At 39.5% G+C, this 24,471-nt stretch overlaps 1 protein-coding gene across 3 annotated transcripts in view; it reads right to left on the bottom strand.

Annotated features, from left to right (window-relative positions):
• Positions 1-24,471, bottom strand: part of KIF26B (kinesin family member 26B) — a 604,324-nt gene that overhangs the window by 406,199 nt on the left and 173,654 nt on the right. The window contains exon 1 of one of the 3 annotated variants that reach the window (XM_072647641.1): positions 15,198-17,211. The exons of the other annotated variants lie outside the window; for them this stretch is intronic. The gene's annotated coding sequence lies outside the window, so the exon portion shown is untranslated. Of the gene's footprint in view, positions 1-15,197; positions 17,212-24,471 lie in introns of those variants that run through there. 3 annotated transcript variants of the gene reach the window in all.

The following is a 24,471-nucleotide window of genomic DNA, read 5'->3' as shown; positions in this document are numbered from 1 at the left end:
GGAGATTTTTCCAGCCCTCCAAATTCATGGCCTACATAACCTTTGTCAGCACCCAAAGGGCACATGATATATATTAAACAAGGGACTAAGTCTGGTTTTTTGTCATCCATAAAATGGGAAAAATAATCTCTATAGGACCTATTCTTACAGGGTTATGAGGCTCAAATAAGGTTACATATGTATGCATATATATGTATACATGTATGTATGTACATATATATGTATATACAAAAAGAGAGAGAGACGTCATGTAATTGTAATAACATTTTTCTTTTCATTTGGCCACAAATCTCACTTTGCCTGAGGACCGCAATCTTTTCTTTCTAGACATAGCGACCACCACTTACTACACACTACCTACCATATACTACCATGCCACTCTACTACTACTCACTACATATTACTACTACCACAGATTTTTCATTCACCATCTTCAGTAGTCAGAAACCAATATTCAGTAGTCTAAAAGAGTAGGTATACATAGTCAGCAATGGGTCAGTTCTGAATGGCAGTAGGACTAAAACTGATTCAGTGCCCACACCAAGCATGTTAACAACATGAGCCCCTAAGAATAGAGGCCACCAGCTCCTTGAGAAAGGACTAAACCGGCATACATCAGAAAAAACAGCAGATTAAAGCTTCCATATTGGTCAGTACTGGGATTAGGCCCATGAGTAGCCACCGCATTTCCAACCTGGATGAGATAGGGAGATTGAGTCTCAAAACAAAAATGGAAACCAAACAAACAAAAATAACATATTTAGCAATGGCCATCTGCAGGAATTCTACACTAATTACCCCCAAAAAAACTAGTTAAAGAAAACATGAAAACTTACAAGAAGGAGACCACACACAGTCCTTTCTACCAATGCCCCCAAGTGGCCAAGCCTCCATCAACATCAGGCCAGCCTTCAAAGGTTGTAACTGTCTGTTTCACTGAGCTGCTGTGCCTGATGTAGGAGTACAGGCTTTCTGACTTGTACCTTTACTGCTTTCTTACCTCCATGCTCATTCAGGTCTATGTTCTGAATAACTCAGGTTATCAGATATAAAACATCTTTTACAAGGTCATGCAAAGTGCTGCTGCTGTGTGTGTGTGTGTGTGTGTGTGTGTGTGTGTGTACATATATAGGTTATATACCATAAATCCAAGGAGTGCAGAGATATTTAGTTCAATTCATCAAGCATTTACAAAACATATACTATTTGCCAACCACTCTGGTGAGGATATAAAGACAAAAATGAGATAATGCCTTCCCCCAAGGAGCTTACATTTTCCTGGCCCAGACAGAATATACACACAGATAAGTAAATACAAAAATATGGGAGTACGAGCCAGACTTATTACTTCACTGGTGTAGGGAGCTTATGGTGAGAAGCACCCTCTACCAATGCAGATTGGCATCTTCTCCAAAACTTAGAGAATCTTAGAGAATTGCCTAGAGAACTAAGGGGTCAAGTAACTTGCTTAGGGTCACCCAGCCTGCCTGTATGAGAGACAGATTTTGACTTCAGGTCTTTCTTATTCCAAGGCTGGTTCTCTATATACCAGATAAACACAAAATATATTTAAGGGGAGACAACATATCCCTACCAACTAGAGGAATCAGGACTATACAGTGAATAAAGCTGCTTTAGAACCTAGCCTGGGACTGCCATCTTGGAAACTCTACGAAGACCAACTCAACTGCCATGTCTTTTGAGCTAGGCCTTGAAGGGAACTGAAATTGAGGAGAAAAGGCATTCTAGCAAGGGGGGAAAACCTGTGCAAAGACATGGACATGGGAAATGGGAAGTCAAGTTTGGGGAACAGCAAATAAGCTAGCTTGGCTGAAACATGGAGTACATGAAAAAGATTAACTTTGAAATATGTAGAGAAAGATAAGCTTTCAGATTGTGAAGGGCTGCCAGCTTAGAGAATTTATGTTTTTTCCTAGAGGTAACAGGATGAAAGTGAAAAAATTTTAGCAGAGTAAAGGAAGATTATTTTGTCATTTGGAGGACAGTTGTCATTATTTTGTCATATGGAAGACTGGAATCAGAGACGTCAATTAGAAGGCTATGACAATAAACTAAGAGATTGTGGGAGATGAAGAGAGGGTGGCAATCCTAGGCCCACATCCAGAGCACTCTTATTCATTGTGCAGTCCTTCATCTATTCTGGTCTCCCAAAATGAGTTTCACCATAGTTTTTTCCTGTGTCACACAAAGATACAACTAAAATTCGGAAACCTGAGGCATGGAAACCATGTTTTTACATGATTATTATTTGGTAGGGCTGAACATCAGTGAGTTTCAGTGTTGGGCCATAGTCAATAGGTAAGTCTTGAATGTTAATTAAGTCATGGAGCCTGAGGAAACTATAATAAGGCCTACAAAGCCATGTGGGAATCAGATCTAGGATCAGTACAAAGTAGATCCGTTCAAGCTAAGGTACACAGGAGTTATAGAGATAGAATAATCTCTGGGGCCAAAGGGAAAGACATAGAACAAACAGAAATGGAATTGAAGGATCAGTCATGCAGGAGAATAGAAAGATCTGATGACATCAGGATTGGCAACATAGTGTTACAGGAAACAACAATGGATTTGGAGGGCAAAGAACTGGTTTCAAATCTTATACATTCCCCTTGTGGTTTGTGATGTTAGGCAGTTCAACCACTGTAAAGCTTTGTGCCTTGGTAGAAGCAGACAGAATGACCCCCACCCATTCCCACATCCCTACCCCCATCTCTTAGAGGAGGAGCTCACATTCTTCCAATCCAGTGGCATCAAACTCAAATAGAAACAGATCCCTGAAGGCCACATATTGACTTAGAAAACCACAAATTAATATTCTCTGTGCATTTGTATTTATTTTGTTAAATATTCAACTATTACATTTAAATCTAGTTCACTTTGGGACTGCTGACCATGAGGTTAACACCTGTTTTAGGAAATCATCATCTCCTTCAGGCTTAGTTTTTCATCTGTAAAATGGGATTGAACTAGATAATCACTAAGGTCTCTTCCAGCTCTAAAATCCTACCATCCTAAATCAACAAGTGTAATCTTAAACCCTACCCCTAAATGCCAGTAATTCCAGTCATTTCTACCTTAGTAACATCTCTCCTATGTGCCTTCTCTCCTCTGACACTTCCACTATCCTCATCCCCTCATGCCTGGAGTATTGTAATAATTTGTTGTTGCTCAATTGCATCCAACTCTTCATGACCCCATTTGGTTTGTTTTGGGGTTTTTTGGCAAAGATACTGGAGTGGTTTGCCATTTCCTTCTCAAGGTCATTTCACAGATGAGGAAACTGAGACAAACAGGGTTAAGTGACTTGCCCAGGGTCACACAATTGGGACCAGATTTGAACTCATGAAGTCTTCCTGATTCTATGCTCAGCACTCTGTCCTCTCCCTACTTAGCTGCCCATTATAATAACAGGATTCTGTTTCATTTAAGTCTCTGTCTCATTTCTCCCATTCTCTAATCTATCCTTCAACTCAGTTTTCAAATTGAGCTTCCTAATACTCAGGTCTTCCCCCATTATTCAACAAACTCCAGTGGCTCCTTAGCTCCTCCAGGATCAAATATAAAAATCCTCTGATTGGTTCTTAAAGTTCTTCATAACTTGTTCCCCCTCCATACATATAATCTTTGAGCCAGGGACGCTAGCCTGCTGGCTGACATGCCACCGGCCTCCCAACTGGTTGCACTGTTACTGGTTGAGCACCCAGGCATGGAGCCCTTCCTCCTCCCCACCTCCGGCTTCTTTCCTGGGATTCCTCAAGTTTCACCTCACGTTCCATTTTCTATAAGAAGCCTTTCCCAGACCTCCTTATTCTTGGTGCCGTCCTTCTGAGATGACTCCCAACTCTGTATATATGTATTATGAAATAAAAAGAGATTTCTTATTTATGCATAGTTGTTTGCAGGTTGACTCCCCCTACTTCCTCCATTCATTCATCAGATTGGGAGCTCCTTGACAGCAGGGACTCTTTATTTACCCAACACAACACAAAGTCTGGCGTACAGTAGGCATTTAATAAAAGCTAGCTGACTCACCAAAACAAAGCATCAGACTCCAACCAACTGTGATTACCTATTGCTGTGTGCTAAGGTAGGTCCCTTTCTCCACCCTACATAAGAATGAATGAGGGAAAGAAGGGAGATTACAAGTGGAGATAGTGGAAAACAACTAGACAGTTAAAATAGCAAGGGAAGAGAAAACCCATAGTTCTTACTAGGGCAAAGGTCCTTAACTTTTTATTTTATTTTATTTTATTTTTTTGCATCACGAACTCCTTGGCCAGTCTGGTAAAGCCCATGGACTCCTTTTCAGAATTTGCTTTTAAATGCATAAAGTAAAACACACAAAATTACAAAGGCCTGTCTATATAGAATTTCCTAGGCAGCTAGGTGGGGCCATGGGTGTGGAACCAGGAAGACCAGACTTCAAGTCTCCATTCTGACACTTCCTTACTTCCTGGGTAAGTCATTTGACTTCTCAGCCTCAGTTACCTCATCTATAAAAGGGACATAATAATAGCACCTAATTCACAAGGTTGTTATAGGGATCAAGTGAGAGCACATGCACACCATCCTTTGCAAACTGTAAAGGGCTATGTTAATATTAGCTATCATTATTGAAGTACAGTTATTAAAATATATTATTATATTAAAATATATCTATTATCACATATTATGCTGATACAATTATTAAAGATATGTGTATATATACATATATTTATATAATATTTTAAAACAACTTCATTGATTCCCAGTTTAGGAATACCCCATAGAAGTTTCTGACAACCAGGTTCAAAGTAACCCAGTTTAAGAAAGAGAAGCAGTTCAAAGCTGGCTAATCTGTCACCCCTAGGGACAACACTATTAGACCACAAAACACAAATTGAGCTAATTCCTCCTCCTGGATTCTCTCTGATTCTGTCTTGCCACCTCCCGTCAATAGCAGCCCTCTTTAGCCTAGCACCTATAAGTACTGCACTGAAGTCAAGAGACCCCTACTCTAAAATTAGCTCTGCTACTGATTTGCTGGCACCATCCTTTGACCTCTCTGGGCTTCCATTTTCTCATCTGTAATGTGGAATGAAGAGGTTAGGAGACTGCAAGGTATACTTAGTCAGTCACAGAAGATGACCTTCCAACTTCCCCAAAGAGCCTTTCCCATGCTTTTTGGGGAGGTCAGGGCACAGAAGGCACTGAAGGTCTGAGGTCTTTGACCTGTGGAATCCTGCTAGGTGTGTGCTTCAGGACCCTCCCTCTTTTCACAGTCTCTGGGGCTTCTCAACCACCTGTCCCAGGAAGGGCACTTCTTTGCAGCAGCTTTGAAGGTGACAAAGACCCAGGTGGTGCTGCTTTCAAAGCAAAGAAACCAAATGCAATTACTCTGCTATTAATCAGCTCCTTTACAAGGCAGCATTCCTTAGGCCCTGGGAAGGCATTTTAATAACATTTCTAGAGATGAACAATTAGCAAAACAGAAACTCAGTATGTAGAGGACAGACCGAACTCTGAAATGTGTCACCGTGAATGTTCAGGCTTTTCAGAGTCTGATAGAAGACACCCCCAAATCCAGCCCCAGAGGTCTACAAATGCCAGCTAACTCTTGTTAGCCTTTGACCAGCTCTTTTCTTCAGTTCACCTCAAATCATAGGATCCTGGACCTATAGGCAAGAGGGACTTGAGAGGCCAGAAAGAACAATCCCCTCATTTTACAGGTATATCTCATGTTATTGCGCTTTGAAGGTACTGCCTTTTTTACAGACTGAAGGTTTGTCACAACCTTGCATGGAGCAAGTCTATCTTTCCAACAGTGCATACTTCACTTTGTGTCTCTCTGTGTCACATTTCAGTAATTCTCGCACTATTTCAAACTGTTTCATTATATCTCATGATATGTACGATGACTGTGATCAGTGATCTTGGATGTTGCTATTACAGTTTTGGGGCACCATGAACTATGCCCATTTAAGACAGCAGAATCTATAAAGATCGTGTGTGTTCTGACTGCTCCACTGACTAGCTGTTCCTCATTTCTCTCCTCCTCCTCAGGCCTCTTTATTGCCTGAGACACAATAATATTGAAATTAGACCAATTAATAACCCTACAACTGCCTCAAGCAATGCGACAAACTTCATTGTTGTCTTATTTTAAGAAACTGTCATAGCCGCCCCAACATTCACCAGCCATCACCCTGATCAGTCATCGAGCCAAGTCCCTCCATCAGCAAAAGATTATGATTTGCTGAAGGTTCAAATGATGGATAACATTTTTAGCAATATTTTAAATTATTTTTTAATATTTTAGACATATTACAATTATATGCTTAATAGACTACAATCTAATATAAATATAACTTTTATGTGCACTGGGAATCAAAAAATTTATGTGACTCTTTATTGAAATATTCTCTTTATTGCAGTATCTGGAACTGAACCCACCATATCTCCCAGGTATGACCATTCAAGGAAACACGCAGATTGAGCATCAGCAAGAGAATTTGAAATTAGGTCGTCCAACTCTAGGACCAAGGTTCTTTCTACAGCAATTCTGCTGCCTCTCTCTTTCCTTTCTCTCCCTCACCCTCTTCTACAAAGCTCTTAGTCATTCTATATTTCCATCTTCATATGACCTCAGAAGAGTCCAGGTTCCAGAGGTCATTCCGACCACATGTTGGAGAATTAATTGATATCATCGCTTTCACCACCACTGCACATTTGTCTCTGTCTATAGTTTTTAAAAAAAATCAAAATCTTTCCTTCACAATAACTCTGTAAGGTATCTCAAAGAGGTAGACCATGATCTAGTGGGCTCATCAACAGCAGAGTCAAAACTCAAGGCCAAGTTCCTAATTCTAAATCCAGTGATCTTTCCATTCCATCCCATTCCATCCCATCACTAACACTTCGATCTAAAAGAGGGCTCAGAGGACACATCCACAGACTAAGAGCTAGAAGAGAGCTGAGAGGTCATTTGGCAGACCCCCCTCATTTTAGGCACGATGAGGTCCTTAGAAGCTAAAGTCAACATGCGCTAAGTGGAAGAGCTAGAATTTCAACCCATGTCACAGATAATAATAGTACCTAACTCATAGGACTGTTATGAGAATCAAGTGAGAGGGTACACATACAATCCTTTGCAAACCATAAAATGCTATATAAATATTAGTTATTGTTATGTTGAAATACATTTATTAAATATATAAATATAGATATATATTTTAAACAAATTCATCCATCCCAGTTTAGGAATTCCCAATAGATGTTTCAGACAAATATGAAGTTGAGTGACTTGCCCAAGCTCATGGAATCATATGATCATACATTTAGAACTAAAGATGACCCCAGGAGACATCTTGTCCTTCCCTCTCATTTTACCAATGAAGACAATGAAAACTGAAAGGGACTTGGCCAAGGTCACACAGGTATTAAGCCCTAGAAGGAAAACTGGAGTACAAGACCTCTTACTCCAAACCTGGCATTCTTTTCACTCTATCATGATCTCCCAACCACCCAGCAATTCAGTAGCAGATATTACTATTCAAGTTTTTTCATTCCTGGCTGAATACGTATTCCACTATATTACAGAGCCTAGATATGTAGTCCAGTAAAGAGGCATATCTGGGTTCTTAATCCCATTTGCTTTTAGCCCATAACATCAGCCACCCTTCATAGAAGAGACTATGAGATGTAGTTAGGATTTATAAAATGTTTTAAGGTATGCAAACAATGGTCTCATTCTTATCCCCATTTTGCAGATAAGGAAATTGAGGCAAATAAAAGTTAAGTGTCTTGCCCAGGATAACACAACTACTGAGGGTCTGGGGCCAAATTTGAACTCAAGCCTTTCTAACTCTAGAACTATCCACTGTTCTGTCTAGCTGCTTCTATACTAATAAAATCATAGGTCCAGTCCCTGTCTCCATAGAAATGAAAGGGTTGATAAGATGATGTCTAAAGCCCCCTTCTTGCTTGAAAAAGCTTGGGAAGAAAAGGTCTTTGGAAGAAGAGATATAGACACCCATCTCAAAGAGTCCAGAAATGATTAGCTCAAATCTGATACTGAGAATCTCAGGGCTTGCAGCTGGTCAATCCACCCTGACTTTCCTGGGTACTATTTTTTTTTTTTGCCCAGACTCACATGATGGGCTGCTGTGATAGCCTCCATTTCACCCAGCATGAAACATAGAGAGCCCTTGGCAGGGGGCTGCTAATATAACATCAGCAATGTGAGAGCCTGGGGGGAGAAAAAGAGAGCAAAGGGGAAATGTGACGGAGTGGGAGAGTCTGAAATAAATGGGAAAGAAGGTCAGACTAGACAAAGGCTCCTTCAATAAAGAATTTGCTAGAAAAGGGGGGAAAAAAAGAAAGGTTTGCCTCATACATTCAGAAGCAAGAGCAAGAACATATTTCATGTTACAGAGTTTGATTTAGGGAATGAATATTTCAGCAATTGTCAGGAACACCATCCCCTCCTGAAATGTTATACTCACATCTTATCTGACCCTTGGGAGTCTGATTCAGGTTACGCCATTTTTTGAGTCATCTCTCTGCTTGAATTTAGAAAGGTTGAAAGAAAGGGTCATACACACACAAATCTTCTCCACTCTACACATACACATTTCTTCAGGAAGCCAACACTTCCTAAGATTTAATCCACCTCCTAGTGTCTTCTACCCACTGCCTTTTCTAATGAGCCTCTTAATACCAGCCTACAAAGAAAAAGATAACTGGGGTTTTTTTAAGTTCCTATATCTCTTCCTGAATACAAAGTATATAGCTTTCCAGGCTTAACACTTTCTATGACTTTGGTGATACCCTGTATCCTAAAGGACTGTCAGAGCTTCCATAAAAAAAAACAGAAGTGGACCTCAAGGACCCTATCAGTTTGATAAGATCCAAGTCCCAAGTCTCCATATACCCATCAAAGTTCTTGCACAGCCTAAAGACCTGAAACACTCCAGAAATGATGGTGATGTACATAAACCTTATACATTAATGTATACAATACATAGACTTGGAAATCAGATCTCAGTCAGAATCCTTGTTCTCCCACTAACAAGCTATGTGACCTCAGGCAAGTCATTTTCCTCTCTGGATCTCAATTTCCCCATTTGTCAAATGAAGAGGTAGATCTAAGCATCGTTTTTATATGACCCAATATTGGCCAATGTGGTCACCCCAATTGTTTTTAAATTTAATTTCAAGACTGCCTGAGGGTTCAGAATATAGGGAGGAGTCAATATCCAAGGTACACTACTCTCTGGACAGTGAACTGAAGAAGAAAAATGGGAAAATTTTACCAATATTGTCAAATCAATTTTTTTTACCAACAAACTCAGAGCCACCACAATTAGACTTTAATATTAACAATATTATAGAGTAGATAGATATGGCACTAAAGAGAATAAAGATGGACAAAGTAGCTGAATTCAACCAAATGTAAATAGAAGAGATCTGTGTTGGACAAAATAATCAAAGCTGCTTGAGGGATCTATTCATAAGGTATCTGAAGGAGGGGAAGTGATGAAAAAGCATGGGAAAAAACTCAGATTTTACTTAATTGTGAAAATATTGTGAAAGAACCCCAATAGCTACTTAATATTAAATGTTTGACCATGGATATGAACTCAGGAAGATAAATCTTCTTGACTGCAGGCACTCTATCCACTGTACTACCTAGGTGTTTAATAAATGTTTATTGAGGGGCAGGCAGGTGGTGCAGTATATGGAGCCCTGGCCCTGGAGTCAAGAGGACCTGAGTTCAAATGTGACCTCAGATACTTGATACTTACTAGCTGTGTGACCCTAGGCAAGTCACTTAACCCCAACTATCTCGCAAAAAAATAAAATAAATTGTTTATGGAGTTACTGGCAGTAATCAATGAATATTATAATAATCAGTGAATCAGTGAATAATCAGTGAATATTCTCAGTGCCCCACTGGTATTCTCATGATATCAAGAAAAAATAAGGAATGCCCCATCTGCATGTTGGTGGGAACCCTACTGGCAAAATTACAGCAGAGTATAGATAAGAGTCAAATGGGGTAGACAAAGGTTGAAATCCTTATCACTAGAGAAAACATCCATATTGATGAAATCAAAGATCCACTGCAGTTTTTAAAAACAATCTGGCTTTTGGGGGTGGCTGTCTCTTGCTAAGCCATCACTGAATGGATTGGGTTAGGTATTTCTTGAGCTACCTCTGTGGGGGAAAAAAAGGAATTTTTAAATCTAAAGTAAATTTTTTACTTTTAAATTTAAGTTTTGAGTTAATTTTTTTCTTTTTAAATAAAGAAATCTCTGGATTGGAGAACTAAGTATCCCTCAGCCTCCCATAGCCAAACTATAGGTTTAACTCTTGAGAGTCTCTTCAAAACAAAAGGTTCTTTTCAGATTCCTGCTGGTTTTCATCTACCCTCTCAGAAATCCCTTGAGTTTAACTCTCTCACTCCAGTTAACTAACTGGCCACCACAGAGAGAGCAGGAGTCCAGGTACTGTCTTCCCCATCTTCCTGTGAGAACTGGGCTTCCACAATGGTCTGTTTCTGCTTCTGTCACTTCAGATCTCCTGGATTCCTTTCGCTGCCATGTCACACGGCAAAACCCCATCACCCCTGACTCACTTCTGTGCTCTGCCTTTCCAATTTTCTCCTGCTTCAGTGAATATCTGTGGCTTGAAATTACAGCTCAATCAGGTTGCCTTTGCCAGCATTCTTTTTAGGACCTAAAACGATCACAGAATATTAGAACTGGAAGGGACATTAGAAACCATTTCATCTAATTTTCTCTCTCTACAGCACCTAGGATCATAGATTTAGGGTTGGTAAAAACCTTAAGTCATCCAATCCAATCCTGTCACTTTACAGATGAGGAAACTCAAGCAACATATGTAATACCACACAGTTAATTAATGGTAATGCTGATATTTATTCAGACCCAGGTCCTCTGGCCCCAAATCCAGCACTGGGGAAACTCAAGCCCAAACTTACTATTTTACTTCTCTCAACTCACATAGTTAGTGAGTGGCAGAAACCAGATGAGTCCGGACTTTCTCTGTCCAATATTGTGACCCTGACATCACTAGATCTAAGACTTGGACCTGGACCTCCACACCAGGAATTCCAGAATTCCTCAGTCCCTGGGAAGCATGATCTACTCACCTTTTGAACTCCCACCCAAGGGTCCAACCAGGTGACTGATGACTGAATGTGCGCCAATTCTTCCACTTAGACCATTACTGGAGAGCTCCAGACAGCAGACTATATTTCATCTTCATATCCTATCCAGTCATCTCTCCAAACCATCTCACTATCTGCAGGTCACTGGCCATGTACCCCACTTCCTCTCCCCAGAACAAAATATCCCTCCTTGGTCACCTACCACTCCCCTATGTATTGTTTTCCCCATTTAGAATGTATAAGCTCCTGTAGGGAAGGAACTCTCTCTCTCTCTCCCTCTCCCTCTCCCTCTCCCTCTCCTTCTCCCTCTCCCTCTCCTTCTCCCTCTCCCTCTCCCTCTCCCTCTCTTTCTCCCTCTCCCTCTCCCTCTCCCTCTCTGTCTCACTTCCCTTCTCTGTCTTTTTTACTGTTTTATCCCCCGTATATAATCACATGGTAAGTGCTTAATGGTTTTCATTCATTCATTCATCATGATATCTTTTCTGTTACTATTTCTTGCCTATGTTTCTCATCTTCTCCTCATTCCTCAACTTTTTTTAAAATTTTGTTCCCTTTTTCCTAGATGAAGATCATGTCACTGTTTAATTCTAGATTGTTAAGGACTCCCACAAGAAAACCAAGTTCTTCTGACACCTTCAATATCTCCCCCAAAATCTCTGGACAGATCTTCAGGGCTCATCATCCTGACCTGCCTCCTGTCTTGCAACCAGCTGTCAATCTGCAGAACAGTGGGGCTCCTCTAAATCAGTCTGGAGGAGTTCTTTGTATGCAATTTCACAAGGACCTATATTGTTCTCTACTAAGCACCCACAGGACCTGAGAGCACCCGATCCAAGCACCTCCAGCCTTCCTAGAGAGAAAACAGCAGACTCATTTCTGATTTCTCCTAACATTGTGTAGCCCTATAAGGGAACTGGACACTTGGGGGTCTGATCTCCAATAAGCAAGCTATCTCCTCTCCACTAACTAGAAAGATGAAACTTCTCATACTTGAAAACACTTCACTCACAGTGCTTTCAAGACAGGTCCTAATGAGCCCTCTACACATGCCTCTGGGATGACACAGACTGGGAGACTGAGAGGAGACATTACAGCCATTAGGGAGCCAGAGAGAAGGACAAGGAGACATTCCAGACCTGGGCAATATCACACAGAAAGTCAGCAGCTCCTGCCAGCCTGCGGCAGATCCCCAACAACTCATCTGTCTGGAGGCTTATCCAAAAAGGTAAAATGGGAAGGTTTACTAAAATAATAGGAGGAAAAAATATTTATTTGCGAATTTCTCCTGCCCTGACAATGATGATTTTTTCCCCCATTTTAACTAACATTTGAAATGGGATTGACAGGTCTGAGGGTCAAAATTTCTCTAATTTCCTAAGATTTAGCAACATGAGAATTAGAAGTTGAACCCTAATTCTGAGATTATTTCAGTAAGGGGAGAAAAAGTGGATCTCTCCTGAGTGGCTTATGAATTATAAAAGTTCAGTGGTCTTCTTTCATGTCCCTATCTCCCCCCCCCCCACACATACACATACATACACACACACACACACACACACACACACACACACACTCACTCCAGAATTTGAGAAGGCTAAATGATTTTAACTATATTGCCCCTTTCAGAGTCAACCACTAGTACTGAAATTCACTGTTGTTTCCTTATGAAATCCTGATGCCCTCATTTAAATCCATAGCTTTTAATGTGTTTTGCATAGCACTACAAAATGACAGAAAATTAGAGTAAATTACCCTCTAACAGATGATAATATATTAATAATAACACACTATGTATCACCCTGCATGCAATGGCATAGAGAACTATATTAGAAAAATAATTTCTCACTCCAAGGATGAATGAAATACCCTGGTAAATTCTCACATCTCTTTCCTGCCAATTGCCACAAGCTGCCATTGAGAAACCACTGGGCTTCTCATTCTATAATCCCAACTTTCCTCTGATTCAGAAAAAGAAAGCCCTAGGGAACTGACATAGCACATGAGGCCTGCCTTATCCTGGGAGGCAGGGCACTATGATATTGCCCATCACTCATAATGGCTATAAGTGCCACAGACTTGCATTTCTGCAGTTGGTTTGGGAGATCCATAATGATTTTTTCTTTAAACTGGACCTGTCATTTCATTGGCAGAGAGAATTCCTGGGAAGAAACTCCCTCTACCAATTCATGATAGCACCTTTTTTTTCTTTTTTTTTTTTTTTTGCAACGTACAGCTTGAATTCTTAAATCAAGGTTTTTCAATACGGGGGGGGGGGGTTTGTAAAAACATTTCAACATGACTGATTTCCTATGTATGTATCCTATGTATTTTATTTTATGTATTCATTTTTATATTTTATATTATGTATTTAGAAACATTATTCTGAGAAGGGGTCCACAACCTGGCTTCACCAAGCTGTCCAATGGGTCCATGACATAAAAAAGTTGTTGAGAACCTTTCTAAGGATCACCTAGAGCACTGGTTCAGAGACTTGCCCAAGGTCACATAGTCAGTATATATCGAAGGCAGAACTTGAATCTAGGTCATCCTGACTCTGAGTTTTATCCTCTGTATATGCCACACTGTCTCCTCCAGTCTTACCTAAGCTTCTATAAATTAATAAGAATACTCATTATTGTGCCCCTTGGTTTTACTGCCCTCAGGAGTTGGAAAGAGCTAGTTTAGTAACAACAACAAAAAGAATAACTAGCGTTTGCGTAGTAAGTGCCTCTTTTGTGCTAGGCCCTGTGCTAAACGCTTTACAATTCTCATTAAATCCTCAAAGCAACCCTGGGAGGTGTAGGTGCTATTGTTATCCCCATTTTACAAATGAGGAAACTGAGCCAGACAGAAGTGAAGGGATTTGACCAGGATCACACAGCTAGTTAATACCTGAGGCTGGATTTGAACTCAGATCCTCCTGACTCCAGGCTCAATGTTCTATCCAATGTACCATAGAGCTGCCTCCTAACTATAACCAAGAGGGTCAGTCACATCATGTCTGAACCACACTTTGAGTTACCATAAATTAGAGAGAGAACTCAAATAAACACCATATTCTTTATTTATAAGTCAATAACACTTAGAAATTAACATGAAACATTAATGTGAAAATTCTAGAAAGTCAAATAGTATAAAATAGTAGTGAAACCATTATCTCCTAATTCTGTTTTCATTTACCTTAATGAATTTTAAAATGTCTTTTCTAGATAATCATGGTCCTCTCATTGCTTCTCTTTCATTCTTCCCCAGTTGCTTCCCAGAGGAGCTTCTGACAGCATCCAGAGGGTTCTCCCTCCAACTTCATCAAGTGTTTATCAATGAGGTTAAAGATAGTCCTTTAACTTTCAATCTCACAAGTCACAAACCATTTAATATAATTTACATAGAACATAAGTGCACAGGAGAGGTCAAATGGTGGTCTCAGGAAGAAGGAGAGCTTACTTCTACTTGTGAGGGTATGATGGTAAGGGGATAAGATTTGATTTAATGAAAGAAGGTTCATCTGACCTCAGCCTTGAAGGAGAGAAAGAATGCCAATGGCAGGAGAGAGCCCAAGGCAACTCTTGTAAGCCTGAGATATATTTACCAAGGCAACAAGATGATGAGGGGCAGTTCAGTTGTGGAATATAGCCCACAATGAAGAGCACTAAAAAGTAATGCTAGCAAGGTAGGCTGGAACTAGATGATGGAGGACCTTGATGCTGATTTTATTCAATGGGCAACAAGGAGTCACTCAAGTTTTTTAAGCAGTCAAGTGCTATGAGATAATCCTATATATCAGAAAAATGACTTTGTCAGCAGTATGAAGGATGAGTTGTAGAAAGGAGAGATTGAGGGCAAAGAGACTAGCTAAAAGAATTTTAGAAGACTCAAGGGCAGAGGTGATGAGGGCCTACACTAGACTGGTACTACTGAAAGTGAAACCAGGGGGACAGATACAACCTCTAGCCAAGAGTTGTCCACCCCTTGTAGAATATTACTATAATATCCTTCCACTCACCTTCCATCCTGGTCCTGGCCACAGTGGTAGCAGCGCTGAAGGAGGCTGATCCAAGGCCCAAGAAAATGTCTGATAACATGGACTGGTTACAGAGTTCCAGGGTTCCTAGTTTTGCTCAGATGTTGAAAAAGAACTTGCCAGTTCAACCTTCTTCAACAACAGTGAATCCTCCTCCAGGATATTTCTCATCGGAGGATTACAGTATGTCGAATTTAGCTCCTAAGGTTACACAAATCACAGAATCATTGTTTTCTAAAATAAGTCTGCCTAAACCAAATAAATACTGTCCTTTGTTCAAAGAAGATTCCCAAGAAATTTTTCATGAAGTACAAACAGGGAGAGAAAAATTCAGTGTCCACCCTCCATCAGTTTGCACAAATGCAGCATGGGCAACTTGACTTTAAGGAAACTGAAACAATAGTTAATGTTATGGGTCCCTATTTTGTCTTTTGTGCTATGGTAGATGGTATTCAATAAAAAACTGAACTGGGATAAAATGAAAAAAAAGTCTTGATCCAATGCGGCCAAGCTTGCCCTGGTTGAGCTTTTGCAGTTGGATGATTCTGAACAAGGAATGTAGCTCTCTAGGACTGACCATTTGGGGCCTCAAGCCCCTAATGGAACCTCCTAAACTGAACTCCCAAACAACCATGCTTTCTCCTTCCTGAATGATTCCCTATGGTGGCCCACATTGACCTGGTTCTCCAAAACAGTGACGTCACGAGCTATGAGAAACAACGATGGAAAGCTAGAAATTACAGAGAAGCAACCAGAAAGCTTTGGTTGTAAGATGCACCAAAAACCGTGAAAAAAGTTTTAGTTAGCTACAAAGTAGGCCCAGCTGTTGCCCCACCAAAGACTTGTTGTAATGAATGAACAGACACTTGCATTACTATTTTTTCACAAAACATGTAGATGTTTTGTGGTTAATAAACTGCAAGTTACAAAAAAAGAAAAAATATATTACTATAAAATACCTCAAAGAACCCGTTCAAGAGTGCAATTCCTCCAGCAGTCTCAGTCTAAATAAGCATGTTAAGACTGATTGCTTTTTAGCTAGTTAAAACTTCTATTAGTTTAACTGGGCTATTGGCATTTCCTTTCTTTTAAAAATCTGCCTTCAGCTTCAAGTTGTCTTCACTATCTCAAACTGGTATGCTTTCCTCTCGGGCTGATTTCAATCTGTCCTCTCTCTCCTTTAGAATGTCTCCAGTGTCAGCTATACTCAGCAACACTGACTAGTTTCCTCCAATTAATAACCCAATAACTGAATACCTTTAGAAGTATTCTCCCTCCAAATTAAAACTGGCATATCCAGGTTACAGTTGCCTTCACTCTGCCTGACACTGATATGTTACTCTCGTAGTTATTGTCACCTCTATTTCTTTGTCTTTTCCTTCTTTCTCCTTAAAGCCTCGGTCAAATGGCATCTCACCTCCCTCTACCCCCCCCCATACCATCTCATCTGATGGAGGAACATATTAAAATGGCATGTGCCTTATGAGGTCTGACATTTATTCTATGTACTTCTAAGAAAAAGTTAGCAGAAAATCTGTACATAGCAAGAAACTTATCAATTGAAAATTAATCAATTATTAACTGCCAGTAGCAAATCCTTAGCTTTCTCTCCTCTCTTTTTTTAGTCATTCCTTCATATGCAGAGGTTTTTTCATTTAGGGCTTTTATTTCCAATGCTTCTAAGGAGCACTACTGTGGATAGGCACTATTCTAAGTACTAGGGATTCAAATACAAGTGAGCAGCACAGTGCCTTCAAGGGACTTAAATCTAATAGGGGAAGAAATCACACAAAGTGGAGTTAGGAGGGAAAGAGGGCATGACACATGTGGTGGCATGGCATGGCATGGAGACAGCCTGGAAGTGAGGTAGAGGTCTAAATCCAAGCAATACAAGGTGCATCCCCTTTGGTCAACATCCAGGGTGGTGCCAGGGGTGGAGTCCAAGGTTCTAGGGGAAAGGAGATAGAGACAGCCCAAGTGGAAAAGGCATGGCATAGAGATGGCCAAGAAGTACCACTACTTCCTAAAAAGGAAGGAGGGAAGGAAGGAAGGAAGGAAGGAAGGAAGGAAGGAAGGAAGGAAGGAAGGAAGGAAGGAAGGGAGGGAGGGAGGGAGGGAGGGAGGAAGGGAGGGAGGGAGGGAGGGAGGAAGGAAGGGAGGGAGGAAGGAAATGAAAGAGGGAGGAAGATTAATTAGTTTGGCATGACTTGTTCTCCATGAAACCATGATGGTTCTTTATGATTCATTTTCTAAATATATACAAACTACTCTTTTAATAATCTTAGAATTTTATCAGAAATTAAAATCAAGCTGATCGACCTACAGTTTGACAGTTGCAAAACTCTTTCCTTTTTTGAAAATTGGGACATTCCATTTTCTCCAGTCCTGTAACCTCTTTCCCATTCCTCTAAAAAGTAAAAGTTTCCAATTATCAATCGCAGCAGCTTAGGCAACCACATGGGTCAATTCACTCAGTAACTGGCATTAGTAGTTCCACGTCTGGTGATTAGAACTTATCAAAAACAACCATATGTTCTTTCATCATATAATTTATCTGAGGTCAACCCTGTTATCTGTCACATCTCCCTCCATCTCTTATGGACCAGAAATTATTTTTCTGGACAGAGAAAACAGAAACAAAATCCTATTTGAGTACTTTTACCTTTACTCTGTTGTTTATTATCGCTGTCCCATCCACTTGAGTGATATAGTTTCATCCCTCCTTTTATTCTTTCCTCTATCCAAAGGATCATGGCAATATATTGCCTATCTTTGCTTCCATTTTATGTACATATATTTTTAAAATGGAAATTGGTCCATGAATTCCCTTTGCATCCACAGCTCTCTATTTGCTTCCTCATTAGAATGGTTTCTCCTGGTGCCTTCAGAATTTCATCTCCTTTGGTCTGATTCATGACCTCAGTCTAATTTATGATCTTGCCTGTAACACCTAATCCTCCTCTGAATTTCTCATCTGTCTCAGTGGCACCAACATTCTCATCCACCTTCCATTTCTATCCAGTTGCCAAATCCTATCAAATCTGCCCTACTAACATTTCTTACTCTATCTTCTCCTTTCTTTAACCCCTGTCACCACCTGCCCTGTTAGTGCTCTTGTTATAATCAAAGAATCGCAGAATTTTAGAAAAGGAAGAGACCTCCATGGCCATCTAGTCCAACCAAGACCCCAAAGGAATAAATCAACAAGTATTTATTAAGCATCTACTACTATATGCCAGGCATGATGCTAGATACTGGGAATGTAAGTACAAAGAATGAAATAATCTCTCCTTGCAATGAACTGACATTCTAATGGAGGAGATCACAAGGACATGAATAAGAATATATAGTACAAATGAAAACATATGCAAAAGTAAATACAGGGTAGTTGAAGGAGAAGGACATGAGCAGTTGAGAGAATCATGAAACGTTTCATGCAAAAGATGTTGTTGAAGTTGAAATAAGGATGGAACTGATTCCAGGCACATGGGATGACCAAGATGAAAGAAAGCACAGAGACAAGCTAAGGAGTGCCATATGTAAGGACAAAGAGAAGACCCATTAGAACATACCTGACAAATGGTCATTCAGCTTCTACTTAAAGATGCCCTAGAAAGTAGCAGCACCTCATAAGGCAACCCATTCCACCAATGAACATCTTTATCTTGTCTTCAATCCCAAATTTGCGTCTTTGCAGATTCTACCCATTGCCCCTAATTTAGCCCTCTGAATCCAAAATCCCTCTTCCCATTAGCGTGTGAGTTCCTTGAGGGACAGATTTTTCCTAAAAACTATCTTTGTGTCCCTAGCCTTTAGCACACTGCCAGGCACATAGTAGGTACTTAATAAATTATTTTTAACCTGGTTTAACTTTTCCCCTTGTTAGCTTTTAAAATACTTGGACAAAACTTTCCATGTTCTTCCTAAATCTTCCCTTCTCCAGGTTAAACATTTATGATTGCATCAATAGATTTTCATTAAGAATCAAAGTCATTTGTCATTCTAGGGGTCCTCCTCTGAAGAATTTCCAGCTGATTAATGTCTTTCTTAAACCATGGCACCCAAACCTAGACACAGTACTTCAGAGGTAGTCTAACCAAGAAAGGGATATAGGACAGAGAGATCATTATCTACTTAACTCCACCTAGAAACTTTTTAAGATCATATTAGGTTTTTTGGCTGTCATATCACATTATTGACTTGTACTGAATTTGCAATCCTTTAAGACCCTTGGATCTTTTTCAGACAAACTTCTATTTAATCATGCCTTCCCATCTTGAGCTAGTGAAACTGATTCTTTTTTAACTCAAGTCAACTTTAGGTCTATTGGAATTGAATTTCATCTTAGATTTATCCAGTGTTCTTTTTGAATCCTGTTTTCCAGAGTGCTAAATATTCCTCCCGGTTTGGTCTCATCTGCAAATTTAATGAGCATGGCACTTGTGCCTTCACTCTTTTAGACTAGCTATTCACTCGACTAGTTTCAAATCTCTCTAGTTGTATTGTCATATGGTTCACATCTATCCATCTTTCCCATAAAAAGAGTATGAGATTTGTTTTTACTAAATTTACTAATGCCATCATAATTTTTTTGGTCCAGACCAAATGCTGGTGTATATCCTAGAGGAGAAAAATATTTTTACCCATGCAGATCTGTAATAGTTGTGCAATTTCCAATCTTTGAGGGTCAGGAAGACATGAGTCTTACTCAGACACAGATTTATTCAGACTCAGTTTACAGATGAGAAAACTGAGGCAAATAGATTGAGTGACTTGCCCAATCTCACATAGCTAATAAGTGTCTGAGGCCAAATTTGAACTCAGATCCTCCTGACGCCAGACCTGGCACTCTATCCATTGTGCCAGTTAGTTGCCTTCTGCCAAATTTAATACAGCATAGTTACTGTTTATGTTTGATCTTTTTTTGTTCTAGGAGTTAACAAGATGACTTTAAGACACAAAAGAGAACAAGACACCAACCAATTTCTTTGCTTTGATTTTGTTATAGTCAAAATGGTTTCATGGTGACAGCAACTTGACAAGTAATTAAATGTGAAGCCTTCACGAATGATTTTCCGACTAAGTAACACCTTAAAAAAATTCTCTTGGCATTTCATTTCAAGAGATTTTTCATCTGAAAAAAACTCTTATGTAGGCCAAGCAAATACACCCAAATTTAAAACGATTGGCATTATACCTTCAGATAAAATCTAATCTTTTTTTTCTTTTCAGGCATGTACAATCAATTCCTCTTTCAGTTTCATTGTCTAACACAGGCAAATCTTGGGCACTGAATTTGCTGGGGGGGTTTTTTCTTTAACAAAGATAAGCAATGTCCTTAGCATTCTGTTCACTCCTTTTTAATAACTCTCATAACATTGGGTCTCATACAGAAGCCTGGTGGGAGCAAACAAGCTGCAACGCATCACAAACAAGGAATTAGGAAAGAGAATCAAAGTGACAGATAGTATCAAGGAACCGTATGAGTGAAAAAGAAGATGGGCCAATCACAGGGCAGGATCAAAGGATAACTGATAGGCAGTCTGTATACTACCTGGGTATCCTTGAGATGTCAAGAGAAAGTAAGGCAAGGCCTCACATGATGGATAGCTCCCTGTGGTGAGCTTCTAAGAAGATGAGGGCCAGTTATACAGCATAGACAGGCTTGAATGCAGTGATATTTGTCCTAATAGATATGAAATAATCTCATTCATGCTCTTCCAGATCTAGGAGTATCTTATTTAAAAGAATAAATCTTTAAACATGAGACTACAATAATTAAAACAATAGTGTTATGCCACTAAAAAAAAGAAGGAAGGAGGGAGGGAGGGAAGAAGGAAAGAAGGAGGGAAGGAAGGAAACAAGTATTTATTAAGAGTGCCGGGGACTTAGAGAAATTAATTAAGACTATTCAGTGGAAGCCTAAATACTTTGACCACATAATGAGAAGACAAGACTCATTGGAAAAGACCCTGATGCTGGAAAAGCTTGAAGGCAAAAAGAAAAGGAGACAGCAGAGGATGAGATGGAGAGATAATGCCATGGAAGCAACAAACATGAACTTGCACAGACTGGGAGAAAGTGAAGGATAGAAGGGCCTGGCATGCTATGGTCTGGAGTCATGAAGAGTCAGAGACAACTGAACAAACCACAATATTGTGCCAGGAATTATGCTAAGCACTTTACAAATAGTATCTTATTTGATCCTCACAATAATTTTGAGAGTTGCTGTTACTATCCCCATTTTACATTTAAGGAAACTGAGGCAAACAGTCGTGACTTATTCAGGGTCACTCAGCTAGTAAGTATCTAATGCTGGATTTGGATTCAGGTCTTCCCAACCCCAAGCTCAGAGATCCATCACAGTACAACCCAGCTGTCCCTAAAAGGAGTATTTCCCACCCACTGCTAATTTTTGGTAGACTATAAAGAGATGAAAGGGCTATGGTAGTCCAACCACAACAATCAACCCTCCTTGAGTTTGGTCACCATGCGCCAAAGAAACTAATTGGATTTGTTCCCAGTGACTGAGTTGAATGCTAGGCATAATTCACTTTCTCTGCCAAGAGTTAGTTTTTTTAAATTCATAGGTCTTACATAATAAAGATCTATGGTAGTAAAATCATTGTTGTCATTGACACTGCTGTTATTTAGTTGTTTTCAGTCGTGTCTGACTCTTTGTGACCCCATTTGGAGTTTTCTTGGCAGAAATACTGGAGTGGTTTGCCATCTCCTTCTCCAGTTCTTTTAACAAATGAAGATTATTTCTCTGATGGCATGGTCTTCTTCAGCAACGAAGGACGAGCGCACACACACACACACACACACACACACACACACACACACACACCACACACAAATGAGAAAAACTGAGGCAAACAGGGTTATGTGACTTGCCAAGGACCACACAGCTAGCAAGTATCTGAGGCTAGATTTGAACTCTAGAAGATGAAGTTTCCTCATTCCAAGCCCAGAGTTCTATATACTACACCACCTAGCTGCCCCAAGTAAGATCTTTAATGACCAGTAAAAACTTGTCAAGAGTCAGCATAATAAATTACTTAGAGAATAAACCTTAGAGAGAGGAAGACCTAGGGTCAAGTTCTATCTCCATCTCAGCTTCCATATTTCTCCTCCCCCCCCCCCCCCCAAATCCATACACATACCCTAATCAACTCTTTTTTTAAGACTATAAATTGCAGAACAGGTGTCCCTTCACCTGGACTGCACATCATTGATGAAATCACAAGCCTTGTCCCAAATATCAACATATACCTATATGCACACTGCAGACCAGTACTGTTCTGTGAGTCAGCTGCGGTGGAGAGGAGGGATACTATCATGAAATCATGCTGAGAAAAGCTTTCAAGACAAAACTGGAATTCTCATGTCACACAGCTCCCTGTGGACAAATGGAAGAGCTTCAGCTTAACCCACCAAGTGATATTCTGGTCAGCATTTCCTTCCCAATTAACATTAGATCTGCAGTGTGATATATTTTTATATATACGAATATATTTACATATTTTATATATAAATGCATTTACATGTTTTAAATATTTAAATATGCTTACATTTATTTATATGTTTACATATTTATACCTATTTAAATATATTCTCATACATTTCCCTCCCAATTAACATTCGATCTGCAGTTATAACATTATAATTCTCCACTCAAACCTGGGGTGAAAGGTATAAAGGAAGAAACTGGGAAAGATGATAGTATTTAGTGTGAGTCTGGACTAGAGCTCCTGAGTTTTCAAACCTTGCTAGAAACTATGCTTACCCAATGGGCATTTTTAGCTCACACACTGCTATAGAAAGCATTATTTGAGGGAGAAGATACATTTCTCATATGACTGTGATGTGTCCATCATTAAAATGGGGCTGAGTTTGTGGGTCAAACACCATTGCTCTAGAACTCCTTCCAGGTAAGATGTGGGTCACTATGACAACGTGAATATCAATGCCTGCTGAGGGGAGCACAGCCAAAGGAATTTAGTTAACTTCAGAGATGCATGATTGAAAAGAGGACGTAAAGCCCTAATCTATGCTTTTCAAACAAAAAGCAATTATTCAGACAAGCATTATAAAATTAATAATAATTCTCCTTTATATTTATAAACCATAAAATGTTCCACTTAGAACAAAGATTTAAAAGAATTCCTAAAATCCGAGGAAATACCTTTATATTAACTCCAACACTTCTAAATCTCTAAATATATAATATCTTTTTCCTTTCTTCAGGATTTTTTCCAGATTTCTACTCTTTGTTTTCCAGAGTGTCAATGGAATGTAAGCTCTATGAAGGCAATATAACTTTGCATTTATGTTTATATATGATTTTTATTTAATTTTTAATATTTAATTTTAATTTTTAATATTTATTTGTTTAATATATTTATTTTATTTTTTTGTTATTATTTTTTAATTTTTATATATGATATGTGTACAAGTTATTTCCTCAGACAGACTATATGGCCCTTTACAGAAGGACTGTTTTGACTTTGTTTCCCCAGCACCTAGGAAAGTGTCTGGCCCATAGCAGGGTGCTTACTGATTGACTGTACTCAATTTTTATTTAGACAATAAGTGTTCATTACTTCAATTAATAAACATTTATTAAGTACCTAGCAGGAGTTGTTGTAAAGTCACGTTTCAGTTGTATCTGACTCTTTTTGAGTCCAATTTGGAGTTTTCTTGGCAAAGATGCTGTTGTGGTTTGTCATTTTCTTGCCCAGTGGAATAAGGCCAAAAGAGGTTAAGTGACTTGCCCAGGGTCACACATAACTAGTAAGCGTCTGAGGTCAGATTTGAATTCAGGTCTTCCTGACTCCAAGCCCAGTGCTCTCTCCGATACACCACCTAGCTGTCCCATCCACCTACTAGAAAGGGACTTGCTAAGGCACTATGCCAAGTGCTGATAATAATAATGGCTGGCATTTACGTAACACTTTAAGCTGGTGTAAAGTTCTTTAGGAAAATTATTTTATCCTTACAACCACCTTAGGAAATAGGTACTATTATTATCCCCATATTATAGATGAAACTGAGGCAGGCAAAGATTAAATGACTTGCCCAGGGTGACACGGCCACTAGGTGTCTGAGGAGGGATTTAACAATCCTATCTGCCTACACCTCTCTTCACCACTCATCCTGACAATTAGTTTGGGGTTGGTTTGGCTTTTTTTTTTGAAACAAATTCGGGAGTTTCCAGTTTCTCTATCACTTTTCTCCCCTTCTCTCTTTCCAA

This window comes from Notamacropus eugenii, chromosome 2 (genome assembly GCF_028372415.1).
Source record: "Notamacropus eugenii isolate mMacEug1 chromosome 2, mMacEug1.pri_v2, whole genome shotgun sequence".
In the NCBI taxonomy this organism is placed as follows: Eukaryota; Metazoa; Chordata; class Mammalia; order Diprotodontia; family Macropodidae; genus Notamacropus; species Notamacropus eugenii.
The sequence above is the reverse complement of the archived record's forward strand: the minus strand, read 5'-3'. Positions and strand labels throughout refer to the sequence as shown.